We start from the raw sequence: 16,020 nt of genomic DNA, 5'->3' as shown, positions 1-16,020 counted from the left end.
GGGTGTCCCTAACATGGATAATATCTCCAACATGCTCCCTTATCCGGCGTCGAAATTGTTGTGCTGTTTTGCCCACATAATTTAGGGGGCATGGGCATGTAATTAGGTAAACCACCCCCGCTGTTTTGCAATTAACAAAATCCCGTATGTTGTATTTTTCTTGTGTTGCAACACTGGTGAAGCTATTCCCTTTGAGAATGAAATCACACGCTTTACAGCTACCACATCTAAAAGTGCCTGGTATTTGTCTATCCAGCCACGTACCCCTAGGTGTAATGGGGTCAAAACAACTGTGCATGACTCTGTCCCTAATGTTTTTCCCTCTCCGATACGTGACAGAGGGCCACTGTGTGATCTGATCTACCAAATCTGTATCAGAACTGAGAATACGCCAGTATCTTTTCAGGATCTGCATAATATCATTTTGTTTGGAATCATAGGTGCCTATGAGTCTCGTAACTTGTTCTTCTTTACGTTTTTTAGGAACCAGGAGACATTGCCTGTCTGCGTCCCTTGCTCCCTCATAGGCCTTCCTAATTACACTCTTGGGGAAACCTCTGTCCTTCAATCTTGTTTTGAGTTCCTGGGCCTGGCACTCAAAATCACCCATAGAGCTACAATTCCTACGTACTCTCATAAATTGGCCCTTCGGAATGCCACGTTTGAGGGGATAAGGATGACAGCTATTCCATTGCAAGAAACTATTGGTTGCTGTTTCTTTCCGGTGTACCTTGGTCCAAATTGTACCTTCTTCTGTTTTTATAATTTTCAAATCCAGAAAAGACAATTCTTTTTCACTGATCTCACATGTGAATTTTAGCCCTACATCATTTGTATTGAGGGCTGCTACAAAACTATGGAACTCCTCTGCTGTAGAGTTCCAGAGAAGCAGCACGTCATCAATATATCTAATCCATAATCCAACGGATGAAGTCCATTTGGCAAAATTGTCCCCAAAGACAATTGTCTCCTCCCACCAGCCAAGAAATAAATTTGCGTAGGTGGGAGCAGCAGGACTCCCCATTGCAGTGCCACATTGCTGATGAAAGATCTTGTCTTCAAAGATAAATATATTTTTTTCAAGAACAAATTGTAATAACTGCAAAACAAACTGGTTATGGGCTGCAAACTGAGTGCCTCTTGATCCAAGGAAGTACTCGATCGCCTTATAACCCAATTTGTGAGGTATGGATGAATACAACGCCTCAACATCCAGACTAGCCAGGAGTGTGTCTTTCTCCAAAGAAATACCGTCAATCTGTTTCAAGACATCCATAGTGTCACGTACATATGATGTGAGACTCAAGACAAAAGGGCGCAACACCTGATCAACATATGTACTCACATTTTGAGTTAAATTATTAATGCCTGAAACAATGGGTCTGCCACGTAAGGGGGGATACCCTTTGTGGATTTTGGGCAAGCTATAAAAACACGCCATGATGGGAAATTGTGGGAACAGGAACCCAAACTCACTCGCACTAATCAAAGATCTGCTCTTTGCATCGCTCAGGATGCCCAGCAATTCTTTCTTGAATAGTGCTGTGGGGTTGTCCTTTAAAATGGTGTAACAGTCAGGGTTGAGTAAAATGTCCTCACACATTTTTTTATAATCATCCCTACTCATGACCACGATGTTCCCACCTTTATCAGATGCCTTTAGAACAATATTTTGTTTTTTCTCTAAAGTGGTCAGAGCTACTCGTTCGGACCAGGACAAGTTGTTGTCTATGCCCCTAATGTCCTGACTAAGATTTTTGATCTCATCTCCCACCATCTCCACAAATAAATCCACATTGGTAAAGTCTCCTATAGGTGGCAACTTTCTACTCTTCATTTTTAGATTGGTAAAAGGACCTAGACCTGGGGTTCTACCAGATTCCTCTAGTAACCCCTCTAAGGCCACAAGGCCTTCCATGTCAGATTCTTCTAACCCCAATTCCATGCATTTTTTTCTATTATGGTGTTTGAAGAATTTGATCCATTTGAGCTTACGAGCAAATAAATTGAGATCCTTTATCCAAGAAAATGAGTCAAACTTAACTGTGGGGACAAAGGAAAGTCCCTTTTCTAATAATGTACTCTCTGATGCACTCAAAATGTATTCAGATAGGTTTATGATTTGTAGCCTATCCATATTATTTCCCTTCACTAATCCTTTTGTCCCCTCAGCATGTAGCGGGAAATGGGGGGATTGTTGGCTAAAAAATTATTGCCACTATTAGAAGAGGCTCTAGCACGGCCTCTATTTCTACCTCTAGCTCCTCCCCTATATTTTTGTTTCCCACCACTACCGCCAAAGAAAGGGCCCACTCTTTCAGAGTCTGTTGTTTCACTCTCTGATGTGGAAGGGTCAGTTTCCCTCGGCCCCCTATTGGTCTGTTGATATTGCTGTTGTTGGGTATTAACGAAGTCGTAAGCTTTTTTCTCCCTAAATTCCTGTAGGTCTCTCTGGAATTGGAAGTGTTTACGTTCCTTTAAATGATTAGTGAACCTTTCTAGAGTTTGTTGAAGGATTTTGTCTTTTTTATCAAAACCAGGGGTATCTACCAAAGACTTAGCTGCCTCAATTTCTTTTTTAAGGTCAGCACTAATAGAGTCAAACTGGACTTTTTCTTCCTCCACTAAAATCTGCATCAGCCTAAGTGAACTCCCTGTGATCTCCTGTTCCCACCTTTCTTTTATATTAGTGGTTTTTAATCTTGATGCTGGAACAATGGGGACCCTAAGGCCTCTGGGAACTATATTGTTTTTTAAATAGTTTTCCAGACTCTGAATCTCCCACCAACTTCTAGTGTAATCCTTATGCAATCTATTAAGGTTTTTAAAGGTAGATTTGAGAGATGCACCCTGTGCTGTATACACCAGTTCACATTCAGAAAATACACTTTTTGCCTCACTCATCCACCCTTCTGTGTTTAAATCAGAGAGTGCAAAGGCTGCCATACCCAGATATAATGAAATTATTAACTGTATGGACTAAATATAAATTCACTGTATAAATTGATATAAATATAATTGTGCTCCCACAATATGAAAAAAATTATTAAAGGGTTCACTGAAGTGACAACTGAGTAAAATATACCTTTTAATAGTAACTCGTTTTAAAAACAGGGGTAACACACCACTGTGAAATAAGCCCCACCGTGAAAATTAAAAAATGTATTAAACAAAAAACACTGAGTCATTATGATAAATATATCTCAGTGTTTATAACAATATTTGTCTGGAACCAGCATATATCCTGGGCACAACAATAGTACAATCCCCAAAAGAAGCACCAGCGTCCGAACTAAATCACCGGATCTACTAGCGCTGGGTGTAACACAATGTTGCTGTCCCCAATGCAGACTTTCCATATACAATAAACGACCCTACGCGTTTCAGATACTCATCCTCAGGGGTCCGTATCTTGGTAACTCTGGCCTCATCACCAGCGATAATAATATTCAACAGCAGGTATTCTGCTGTGCGTCACGGGAAGATGCACGTCTCGATGTCAAAGGCATACTTCATTGCAGGCGCTGGGTTACTATAAACACCTAAACTCCACCCCTCGTATTTGGCGGCGATACCTGAACTGACCAATCACAACACCCTCTCGATTCGTGACACCTGCCCATGTGACCCCCCGCCGTCAGCTGACAGCCAGGGGTCATCATCGACCGCATCATACCGAACGCGCAGGCGCAGTAGAAGCTATCTGTGGATACCAGGCTCTCTTTGGTTGTATCACCTGGTGAGTGGAGGTCTCAATGGGCTCAACAGACATCACAGCTCCCCAGGTTACTGACCTTTTTCTTTGCTGTCTGGATCTTGGATCATATGGGGTCAGGAAGTTCACAGCTAATACAATGTGACGCAACCTCAGCTCTGCACAACTCATGTAGATGAGCCACGCAGGATGCTGGGACTACAAACATATGGTTAATGTGCACATTGTGTATGATATTGATGGATAAGGCCGTGTTCACACTAGAGATTGCATTTTTCCGACATACAGGAAAAGTTTTTGCGTTTTTACATACTAAAGAGCAAAACATAATCCTATTAATATCAGGTTATGGTAATAACGTCTGTTTCCAGAAAGGGCCTTGATGCAGCAGGTTTAGTCCTATAACCATCACAAATAAACACACGGATCATTCACCACCTCGGCTATGTTCACATGATAGATTTTTCCTGAGGAAAACGTCCGACATGGAAATGTTTTTGAAAAATCCAATTTCTGCAGCGGTTTTGTGATAAAACTAGACCCGTTTCTGCAGGCAGATGAGCCCCATTAATTGGTGATAACCTGCGTGTAGCGAGCATACCAAAATATCTCATTGTGGAGAGATAAATGGCCACACGAGCTCCTCACCCCACATAACAGAGAGCCGGGCATCCGGCATATAATCACGAGAAGAGGCCAATAAAGAGAATCTACCGGGAAAATGTCTCAGGACTTGTCTTGCATTTTATTATTGTCTTTACAATTGAAAGTGAAAGAAAAAAAAGAATAAAATACAAGGAATATAAAAAAAAACAAATGATACAAAATCCAATTATTCAGCTGAATTTCCCATTTTCCAGAATGATTTTCTGGTGAGGGGCTATCGGCGTCCTGGCCTCTGGCCTCTAATACCATCCCCTATGTGCACTCATCTACTGGAATGACTACAGAACTGGACTCGTTCATGGCTGAAATCAGCTCCAAGACTTCACGGCCGCAGACACCTCTTCATCATTCCTTTATACACTTGTCTCACGGTGAAGGCAGCAAATAGATCATGTAAAACAATCCAATTACAGGGCTGAGATATATGTCATGACTTGCAAATAAAGGACAGGAGGATGTGTAGGATGTATCACCCCCAACATAGGGGCTTCTAACCAGTGCGCTGCAATGTCCCCTGCTTCTAATAACCACAGTGCCCCCTAGAGGACAGCTAAAGCATAACTTAAAACAACCTACAATATGACTAACAGTTCAGAATAAATCTGGCAAAACTAAAAGGTAAAAGTCAAAATAAAACATAATAGAGATAAAATATCAAGGCCAACTACGCTGTAAGATGTAACGCTGATAACCTTCTCAGGAAAGTCCAAGGTCTATCTACTAAAATGCTGCAAAAGGGGCCTAACGAGTGCCGATATTCCAAACCCTGCTAGCAATAGGGCTCCTAAAAAAATAATAATAAAACGACCCATTTCCTTAATGCTGCTTTATGCCATCACAACCTCCATCCTAAGACAGTAGGGCCCAGCCCTTGTTGGCCCCTTCCTATCATTTATCAGGCAGGTTCCCCTCTCACATTTGCTTGCATTGCGATGGCTTGTGAAGAAGAGACGTACAGTGCAGAACCGTCGCCAACACGGCAGATAAGGTTTGTATAATCTACTGCACATGTCATTTTCATGAGACGCGAGATTATAGGGTACAATACAAGGGTTAGCGTTAAAGCTGAATAGCGCTTCGGGACAACGGGTTAAAGCGTCTCTGTCACCACATTATAAGTGGCCTATATTGTACATGATGTGATCAGCGCTGTAATGTAGAGAACAGTGGTCCTAGTAATAAAGAGGCTGTCACCACATTATAAGTGGCCTATATTGTACATGATGTGATCGGCACTGTAATGTAGATAACAGTGGTCCTAGTAATAAAGAGGCTGTCACCACATTATAAGTGGCCTATATTGTACATGATGTGATCGGCCCTGTAATGCAGATAACAGTGGTCCTAGTAATAAAGAGTCTCTGTCACCACATTATAAGTGGCCTATATTGTACATGATGTGATCGGCGCTGTAATGTAGAGAACAGTGGTCCTAGTAATAAAGAGGCTGTCACCACATTATAAGTGGCCTATCTTGTACATGATGTGATCGGCGCTGTAATGTAGATAACAGTGATCCTAGTAATAAAGAGGCTGTCACCACATTATAAGTGGCCTATCTTGTACATGATGTGATCGGCGCTGTAATGTAGATAACAGTGGTCCTAGTAATAAAGAGTCTCTGTCACCACATTATAAGTGGCCTATATTGTACATGATGTGATCGGCGCTGTAATGTAGAGAACAGTGGTCCTAGTAATAAAGAGGCTGTCACCACATTATAAGTGGCCTATCTTGTACATGATGTGATCGGCGCTGTAATGTAGATAACAGTGGTCCTAGTAATAAAGAGTCTCTGTCACCACATTATAAGTGGCCTATATTGTACATGATGTGATCGGCGCTGTAATGTAGAGAACAGTGGTCCTAGTAATAAAGAGGCTCTGTCACCACATTACAAGTTGCCTATATTGTACATGATGTAATCGGCGCTGTAATGTAGAGAACAGTGGTCCTAGTAATAAAGAGTCTCTGTCACCACATTATAAGTGGCCTATATTGTACATGATGTGCTCGGCGCTGTAATGTAGAGAACAGTGGTCCTAGTAATAAAGAGGCTCTGTCACCACATTACAAGTGGCCTATATTGTACATGATGTGATCGGCGCTGTAATGTAGATAACAGTGGTCCTAGTAATAAAGAGGCTCTGTCACCACATTATAAGTGGCCTATATTGTACATGATGTGATCGGCGCTGTAATGTAGAGAACAGTGGTCCTAGTAATAAAGAGGCTCTGTCACCACATTATAAGTGGCCTATATTGTACATGATGTGATCGGCGCTGTAATGTAGAGAACAGTGGTCCTAGTAATAAAGAGGCTCTGTCACCACATTACAAGTGGCCTATATTGTACATGATGTGATCGGCGCTGTAATGTAGATAACAGTGGTCCTAGTAATAAAGAGGCTCTGTCACCACATTATAAGTGGCCTATATTGTACATGATGTGATCGGCGCTGTAATGTAGAGAACAGTGGTCCTAGTAATAAAGAGGCTCTGTCACCACATTATAAGTGGCCTATATTGTACATGATGTGATCGGCGCTGTAATGTAGAGAACAGTGGTCCTAGTAATAAAGAGGCTCTGTCACCACATTACAAGTGGCCTATATTGTACATGATGTGATCGGCGCTGTAATGTAGGTTACAGCAGTGTTTTTTTATTTAGAAAAATGATCATTTTTGACGGAGTTATGACCTATATTAGCTTTATGCTAATGATTTTCTCAATGGACAACTGGGCGTGTTTACGCTGTAAACTGTCATTTAAAATGAGATTACACTTGCCTTGCTGTAAATCTCTCAGAAAAGTTACCGAAGTGTCAGGATTCTGAATAGACATCACGTCCTGGTTGGTAGCGATGTCTATTCACTGTCAGGACACTTCAGTAACATTAGTGTGTGTGTGTATGTGGCTGCACATAGTGATCTAGTAAGATCACTATGTGCTGTATAAATGAATGGAGAGAAGTGTCACTGATTGGTCGCTGATTGGTCAGCGTCATACACTCCTCTGTACAACGCCCACTTGGTCAAAAAGTAAAACACGCCCAGTTGCCCATTGAGAAACTCATTAGCATAAAGCTAATATAGGTCATAACTCCGTCAAAAATTGTAATTTTTCTAAATAAAAAACACTGTTGTAATCTACATTACAGCGCGGATCACATCATGTACAAGATAGGCCACTTATAATGTGGTGACAGAGACTCTTTATTACTAGGACCACTGTTATCTACATTACAGCGCTGATCACATCATGTACAAGATAAGCCACTTATAATGTGGTGACAGAGACTCTTTATTACTAGGACCACTGTTATCTACATTACAGCGCTGATCACATCATGTACAATATAGGCCACTTATAATGTGGTGACAGAGTCTTTATTACTAGGACCACTGTTATCTACATTACAGCGCCGATCACATAATCTACAATATAGGCCACTTATAATGTGGTGACAGAGACGCTTTAAATCTTATTTTAGTGACATATAAATAATAGTCGACTTTGGGCACAACATAAACTCTTAGATTTACGCCATAGATCATGTGGGTTACCACACCCTTCTATTGGTATAAAGGACTGTATCGTGCACCCCCTCAGCTCCGTAGATCCCAGCGGCCCTGAACGCTTCTCTCCATATGAGTGGGTAATGGAAATGTTCTGCTCTTTTGCCTACAAATGGGAATAATTGATGTTGTATGTAATTTCAGATGCGAAATGAGTGGATGAGAGTGTTGGCGAGGATTGATGTAATTATTGGCAGAAGGGGGTGTTATTGCTGGTAGGAGCTCAGATAATGAGTGTAACTAGTGGGAGAGCTCCATTACACGGGTGCAGAAAGGTATTGGGAGATAAAGTAACACAAATAGTTTCACACTGAGCGCAAATGTTATTAGAAAGGTGGAAATAAATCATTTTCTATATTATCAAATGCAAAAAAAAAAAAAGGGCAGCGCTCCTGAAACTGCAAAGAAAGCAGCAAGGACTAAAATAACAGGAATCCTACCAGCTCTGTAGTCAAGGGCACAAAGTAAAAAACACTGCACCTTGCAATAGTTCAGCTGCACACAAAGCAGTGACACGTACGGCTCCTGCCCACGACCGAGTCCCGTCTGTGATCCATGCAAATATAGGACATGTTCTATCTTTCCACGTATCGGAGTTTTCACGGACCACATTTACCCACTAAAATGAATGGGTCAGTGAAAATTATCGGGTGCCACTTTTATGCCGTGAAAAACATCCCGAGTGGCACTCGGTCATGTACAATACACAGGCAGAGCAGTGAGATAAGCGAGCATGTATTCTTATATGACAATGCAGAGATTATATCTTTCTGGGTGCGTGGAAAGCTGGGTGACAACTCCAAAGGGCACAGTAATGGGGGCTGGAAACTGTTACCATGTAGGAGACCCAGATTACTCAGAAATAGTAAAATTTAGCACTAGAATTTATTCCATTAAAGGGTTTGTCCACTACTGAACAACTGATGACCTTTCCACCGGGTAGGTCATCAGTATATCATCTGACACTTGGACCCCGCACCGTTAAGCCGCTCCGGCTATCTCCAGGCACTAGATGTTATGGCACATAATGCTATGTACGGAGCCGGAAGCAGTTGGCTCCATACGTTGCACAGCAGTCGTGCTGCCGAACTGCAGCTCTGCTCCTATTCAGTGGCCGGAGCTAAATGTTTCCGGCATGTACGTCCAGAATTCGGAGGCAACCGGAACGGCTTATCAGTGCGGGATCCGGGTGTTGAACCCCCACAGATCATGTACTATGGGGCCTAACCGGTGGATAGGTCATCAGTTGTCCAGTAGTGAACAACCCCTTTAAGGGTCCATTCAAACTATATTGATAAACGCATATATTGTTACAGCGATTTGGTGTGTTTTTTCGATGCGATTGTGTTTTTACCGCAACCACATAAAAAGCGTATCGAATCTCAGTAAAACCGCATGCGTTTTTCAAATGCGGTCTTTTGATGCGATTTTAACCGCACCTCAACCATAATGTGTGAATGAACCCTAATAGAGTAATGGTCTTGGGGGGAAAAACATAATCATGGTACCGGAGTCAGATGTCCACGTGTGCCGGGATACATTCTTGATAAACACAAGACATTGCCGCAGATCAGTGGCGCAACTGTAGGATCAGGGACCTAATGTTTGACGGGGCCCTTATCATCCCTCTGCTACAAGAGACTATAAAAAGCCGGATGCTTGGAGAGGCCCAGGAAGAGATTTTGTATCAGGGCCAAGGAGCTTCTAGAAATGATACCGTCAGTTGAGAAGTTGCCACTTAGTGCCGGAGGAGATGTGAGTTGTCATCCTGAGCTGGCGCCTTCCCCACACACAGCGCACAAGACTCGCTAATAGATTTTATAAAAGATGGTTCATCAATTTCCTGAACTGTCCTGAGTGTGAGATTTACACTCACCTAAAAGTGCGTCACCTAATTAGCCGATTGATTAATTGGTCAGTGAGAATACAAGTTTCGCTTTATTCGGCTTGTAGGGTATTAGGGACGTAGGATAAATCTGCAGATTAAACACTGCGCTTGGCGCCTCGTAATTAACTCTCAGGTAACTCATTAGCTTTGACTTTCCGAAGTACCAGGAAATGGCGCGCTGACCGCCCCTGATGTCACGCACTGAGGATTACATTTCTCTTAATAATATATCTTAGTGTGTCGTATTCTGCTGAGCACTCACTGGTGAGAAGATAAATCTGATGTCATGTGACCGGACGCAACGTTTACCGAGAGACGGTGGCTATATTGGCGATTGGGATCCATGTTGTTTTTACCATTAACCGTTATTTTATATCTTCTCCATAAAAAGCTTTACCTTATAGAAATACATCACACATTATACTCCAGACACATCCAGAGCTGCATTCGCAACTCAGCAATGGGAGTCTCCATATTGCAATGCATCTTGGGGCACTTCTGGGAGATGTGGTGTTTCTACATTCACCGGCTGTACCGTGCCAGATGTAAACATTATATTTACCGCACACAAGCTCTGAACCAGAATAAATCATTGATTTTAATAGTTCTTCAGCTTGAGAATTAACTGGTAACAAGCAGAATTGTGAATACAGCTCTGGGTGTGAATATATTATGTATTTCAACATCAGTAAAAAGATAAAAAGTATCAGCACCTTTACTTATTATAGGAAGTAATCTTCATAAATGGATGAATCACTTTGCAAAGCCTCTTACAACATGTCTCCGGAGCTGCGGTCATAATTCTGCTGTGACCGGGAAGGGTCGTCTTTACACCAGACTCTGTCCAATATCTGACGTAGGAAACGTACTGCCCCCAAAATTTATAGGAGATTAGCCGAACTGCTAATGGGATGTCCGTCTGCATAGTCAACCAGAGCGTAAGATGCTTTTTCTTTACAGTCTAGTGGTGGTAGATGACTGGTAGTGTATGGAGCAGGTTAGAGACGCTGCTCATGTTTGCACTGTTTCGTGGCGTGGGGGTGTAGCAGTAGTGCCCCCTCCCATCACTATATAGTCACCTGTGGTAAAATAGGTTTAGCATTGCCTAAATGCTCTCTTTTTAGCATGAAAGCATTGTCATCAGTTAGGCCCGGTTCACACTGAGTTTTTGACAAGTTTTTTGACGCGAAAAATGTGGCAAAAAACAGTCGAAAATGCCTCCCATTGATTTCAATAGGAGGCGGAGGCGTTTTTTTCCCCGCGAGCGGAAAAACCGTCTCGCGGAAGAAAGAAGTGACATGTCCTATCTTCGGGCGTTTACGTCTCTGACCTCCCCTTGACATCAATGGGAGGCAGAGAAAGCGTATTTTGCTGCATTTTTGCTCGCGGCGCTCAATGGACGCGGGCAAAAATCGCGGCAAACGGCGTGCAGGCAGAGCAAAATCTGCCTCAAAATTCCAGACGCAATTTTGAGGCAGAATTCTCTGCCTGCAAAAAACTCTGTGTGAACAGGGCCTTATAGTCCTGTTTGTCGGCATAAATAGCAAGGTTTTTACCGCCATGTACGCCTACGTGTTGTTTTGCGCTGCTGGAATAATGCAGTGCGACCTCTGACTGGCTGTAACTCAGGATCAGATAAGTAACGTATTTACCAAGTGCATCAAGCATTACCACTGCAATGTGAATACGCGCGTAGGTGTCTGACAACTGCAGGAGAAGCATTCGCTTTCATTTGTGTGAACATCTGGTTCCATATTATAAATCAAATTATGGCCTGGGAATATCGAAGGATCGGGTTTAGACGTCTTCTGCACGGGTTGAGTGCCATTATGCTGCTCTATTATAAATCCCAATATATGTCACACGATGTCGGCATCATCAAAGGACTGTGCATCGCTAGAGAATACCCACAATGCACACATTGCATTTCAATGGCACCGTTTCTGACAATATTTGCTCTACATTCCTGCTAATTATGCCTCGGTTGTAGCGCCGCGTCTTCTATAACCAGTGGTGCGGAGCAGGAGGCCGTGAGGGAAGGAGATCACCGCACAGCAGAGCTGTCAATCACTCCAATCACTGAATTAATACAGAGGAGCTGCTGGGATGAAGTGCGGCCTGGTAATAGGACACAGATTATTGCGTCTGAATGTGATACAGATAATGTATATGATGGGAATAGATACGTTATAGAACACTGTTCAGTCTACAGATATACATCCCATAATCCTCTCTGCACCATGCGGCACAACCCGACATGTAGTCTTTTCTACATGAACCGCCACATGATGCCTTACAGTTCATTATAGTGCTCCAAGCACGTTACATAGAAGCAGGGAAAGCAGCCAGAAAGCGAATAGGAATCCAGCAGAATTGTAAATGCAGCTTCGGATGTGACTGGAGTAATGATGTAACTCAAGCTCAGTATAAGAGAAGTAAAGCAAAGTATTTCAAGTCAAGATAAGAACATTTATTCAGTGAAAAGTAGAAAACTTTCCAGTAACATCGATCTCTTACTATGCGGCCGAATTATCTCATACAATTAATATGCGGCATATTCCATTGTGTCTCACAACCTATAACTGGAGCCCTTCCTGCTTCTTCTACATCTGAGCCCTCTATATGAAGTATAAAAGGGGTCACATTCTGTAATGGGCTCAGCTACAATGATCCTCAACTGAGACATCACAGGCGATGGGATAAGACACATGACACAGAGATTCACCTCTTATTCAACCTTCCGCAGAGGGGCCAGCGAGCAGACGCTCTTACCAGCGAATTCAATACAACCGCCAGATCAAAACCGTCAGTCCTGAGTCAGCTTTTGTTACTCTTTCATTATGAAAATCGAAGTCTTTTAAGCTCTTTAAGGGGCGGCGGAGGAAAGTGCTTTGCAGCATTACAGTCGCACAGTCCACGGCTTTTGAAGCGCTCGCTGAGATTTAATTTTAACGGCTATTTAAAGCAAACCTCTTACTTGTTGGAAGGAGAAATCTCATCTGGCATACAAAACTCTGCTTAAAATTGAGGTAAGATGAGACACAGACTTATGGACCTCGTCTATAGGAGGTTAGAGGCAAACCGGGAGATAAGCGGCATGTAAAATACCAAGATCCGGCTCACTCCGCAGCGGCAGACGCAGAAGACATCAAACGACGGCTCCCACAGCAAGAAGCTGTCGGGGGAGGGAGATGAAAGACGTGTTTGTGCTGTCGAATTTGTCATTTTAATAAACAGAAATAGAGGGGAATTTCCTAGAATTAATGACTCTTTCTTACAAGAAGGGTCTTTGAAGATTTGCCCTTGTTCCTCGACGGCTGCGCTGAACCGCGGACGAGTCTTTTCGCGTTGAATCTCAGAGATTTCCCAGTGGGGGCGGCGGGAGGTAAAATGTCTCAACGTTTGCTATATTTGATGTAATGACCTTGATTTTGCTATTTCAATATTTGTTTGTTAAAAGCCTCGACATCTACAGGTGAGGACGGTCACAAATGGGATACAATGGAGATGGGGCAACGATGGGGACTTGTGCTCGCCCCATGCGGGAGCCTCTGTGTTAATAGGCTGGAGGGCACCATATAACAAATCTAATTGCAATTTACCCAACTTTGGCAGCTTCCAATTTTGCAAGAAAGATGGTGACTCCAATAGAGGAAAGTCAATGGTAGGCCACCAAACATGTTCACTAACCACGGTCATATTCTTGGGCCAACAAGGTCAAGACCACTGGGTACAGTCCAGCTTGGAGAGTACAATGCCGGCCATAGACATTAGATCACCGATACCTGGAGGCCCTGACTTATCTGTTCTCTCGCACATTTCTACAGCACAGGCAGAAAGTTGCCGAAAGCGCCGCTTCTCTCAGCTTGCCTGGCGAAAAAGTAGGACCTTACTAGCGCTGGCCACACACACTAAATAACGGACGGGGATCCCAACAATATCAACGGACAATCTAATATTGGAGTGAATGCTTGATTCTATTTCCTATTAGCGCTTCACAAATTATGCCAGGGACAAATATTGATAGGAAACACTTTAAAGAGTCTCTGTCACCAGATTATAAGTGCCCCGTCTCCTACATAATCTGATCGGCGCTGTAATGTAGATAACAGTGGTTTTTATTTTGAAAAACGATCATTTTTGAGCAAATTATGAGCAATTTTAGATTTATGCTAATTAGTTTCTTAATGACCAACTGGGCGTGTTTTTACTTATGACCAAGTGGGCGTTGTAAAGAGACGTGTATGACGCTGACCAATCAGCGACCAATCAGCGTCATAGACTTGGAACAATGAGAAGTGTATGACGCTGATTGGTCGCTGATTAGTCTGATTGGTCAGCTTCATACACTTCTCTTTACAACGCCCACTTATAATCCGGTGACAGTGAGATTTATCAAAACTGATCTAAATCAATAGTTGAGTGGTTATTGTTTTGATTTTTCAAACAGCCCCGAAAAAGAAAGTCTAAGTGTTTGCCTACCCCTGTATCCTGACCCTTAAGGCCCTATTACACCGGACGATTGTGGCCGATGCAGCGAAGGCCGATCAACGAGACAGGTCGTAGATCGGTGCGCTTTTGAGCTATGGATGGGGACGAGCGCTCGAACCTCCGATCGCTCGTCCCCATACATTATCATCATGTCGGCAGCGCCTGTTTACACACCAAGATGTGCTGCCGACAACCAGAATGTTTTACTTTTTTAGACCGATACGATCAGCAGATAAACGAACGTTTACTTGTTCATCTACAGATCGCTGCCCTGTTTACAAAGGGCGATCATCGGCAATGAGCGTTCTATGAACTAATTACCTGCCCGATCATCGTCCAGTGTAAAAGCCTTGTACTGAACACGAAATGCAGCCTCTTAACGTACGAGAGACAAACAAGTTGGATTTTTCCTAGACAGAGATAAGCACCACCAAGTGTCTGACAGCTGCTTATCTCCCTCCATCCACATATATAACAAGAAGCCGCGGCAGAGGTGGCGGTATCAGAGTAGATCGGTGTCGAATGAATGTTTGTCTGACTGACAATTTTATCTATTTTATCTGTATATGCAGCAGAAACACAAATATCCCTGGTGAATACGGCAGACCAGAGGAGCGCGTGAGGGTCCACAGCATTTATAAATGATAAACTCTGATCTCCTGTCACCGGGTCACGAGACTCCTCCGGCCTCGATATCACTTTCTTGGCGCACCTGACCCTTAAATATGACGGTTACAATACCTCATAATCAGAATTATTTCCCTTCATTAATCTGTCTGTGCTTGTCTGAGGTTTTGTCTTTCTTTTTTTCCGTGTTCCCTGTGGCTTCGAGAGTAAACTGGAGCTTGTCAGGTATAATTTTATCAAAGACGGTCTGAAATCCCAATGAGTAACTCGCATGCGTTCCGACTCCGCACATCTCCGGGAAGATAAATCTATCTGAAGGAATCAGCATTACCTTTGAAATATAAGCCACCTAGTTTGCGGCAGGTTAAAATAACATATGCGCCCCTTTACCTCATGCCTTCCTGCGTCTCATTAATGGGAGCGATGAGCGTCCCATATGCCGCCGTCGCTGCGCTCTCCCTCTGTAGTGCGGAGACTATTTTTATCGCACAGCACAATAGAACAACTTTTCAGCTTTTCATGTTCTACATGAAAGACATCAGATCAGCTCCTTTTTTTACAAGGAAAACACTACAAATAAAAAAGTCAATTATTTTGAAATGATAATGGGGAGGCTGAAAAAGAAGCTGCGAGAGGGGGGAGGGTGCTGCTGATTGTGCACTGCTCTGCAGCCACAGCGTCGTTAGGAGGCCGGGGAATATAATATTAGGAATCGTAAGAGGAGCTGTAAACAGGTTCCCTTTATATTAACCACTCAGAGATAGACACAAAGGCTTATTGCTACGTGCCCGGGGGTTAAGTTATCAAATAAAAGACTATGGACAGACATAGTAAAGATAGGGGTTAAATAGGTGGCCAAGGCCAATTTAACCGGGTCCAATGCCTGAGGACCCACATCTCCCCCGTCCCCAAGGATAAGAGAATGAAGGCAAAACTATAAAGGAAGTTGTAATAACAGATCCTGCTGAAAGCACAAAAATCTCACGTGTTCACAGGATATGAGTATATAGTGATTGCTGATAAGACCACCATTAAATACAGCAGCACGCGACGT

General features: G+C 43.0%; 1 long non-coding RNA gene across 11 annotated transcripts in view; it reads right to left on the bottom strand.

Moving 5' to 3' along the window:
• Positions 1 to 16,020, bottom strand: part of LOC142659011 (uncharacterized) — a 508,111-nt gene that overhangs the window by 174,121 nt on the left and 317,970 nt on the right. The window lies entirely within an intron of this gene.

Source organism: Rhinoderma darwinii, chromosome 8, assembly GCF_050947455.1.
Source record: "Rhinoderma darwinii isolate aRhiDar2 chromosome 8, aRhiDar2.hap1, whole genome shotgun sequence".
In the NCBI taxonomy this organism is placed as follows: domain Eukaryota; kingdom Metazoa; phylum Chordata; class Amphibia; order Anura; family Rhinodermatidae; genus Rhinoderma; species Rhinoderma darwinii.
Note: the sequence above shows the minus strand (reverse complement) of the source record. Positions and strands in the feature narration are given on the sequence as shown.